Source organism: Panthera onca, chromosome A3 (assembly GCF_046562875.1).
Source record: "Panthera onca isolate mPanOnc1 chromosome A3, mPanOnc1 haplotype 2, whole genome shotgun sequence".
NCBI lineage: Eukaryota > Metazoa > Chordata > Mammalia > Carnivora > Felidae > Panthera > Panthera onca.
The window spans coordinates 16,448,412-16,449,081 of record NC_138341.1 but is presented as its reverse complement, the minus strand read 5'-3'; positions in this window follow the sequence as shown (position 1 = coordinate 16,449,081).

The following is a 670-nucleotide window of genomic DNA, read 5'->3' as shown; positions in this document are numbered from 1 at the left end:
TTTCTAAAAAGCAAATAATAAGTACTAATTAGCTTCTGCACAGGCAACTGTCACAACTAAATGAAATTTGCCACATAGAGACCTGAAACTAGCCTTATATAAATTTGGTATGTAGACATAAACCTTAAAATCATTATATGCCTGTATTTATCAAATTGAACATGTTGGTTAAAAAAAAAATTTCGTTAGACAAGATGGAGACAAAACATAACTTCACTGCCTTCTGCTTTTAAAAAAGTCTACTGAAATAACTGAGAACATGAAAAAATAGAAAATATGTGTATATATAATATATTATAAATATATTTATTTTCATATATTTTATATGTAATACGTAATATATATTATATAGCATACTATATATGCTATGTATATTATGTTATATATTTTATACATATATTATATATACATATTATACATATATATACACACATACATACAATCACTGGAAAAGACAGGAGTGCAATGTTTATTTTCTAGAAACTTAAGTTTCTACTAGATACTGGACAGATGTGGTGTAATAGAAGGAAGCCAAATAAAGTCCTCCTTCTACTCCTGTGAGAAAACTACCTTCCCTCATGCAGACTTCTTCTAACAACACAGAACTCAAAGGGGTGAATGCCACCAGCAAGGGCAGATGGTGAACCCACAGGACACATGATGTTTGCAC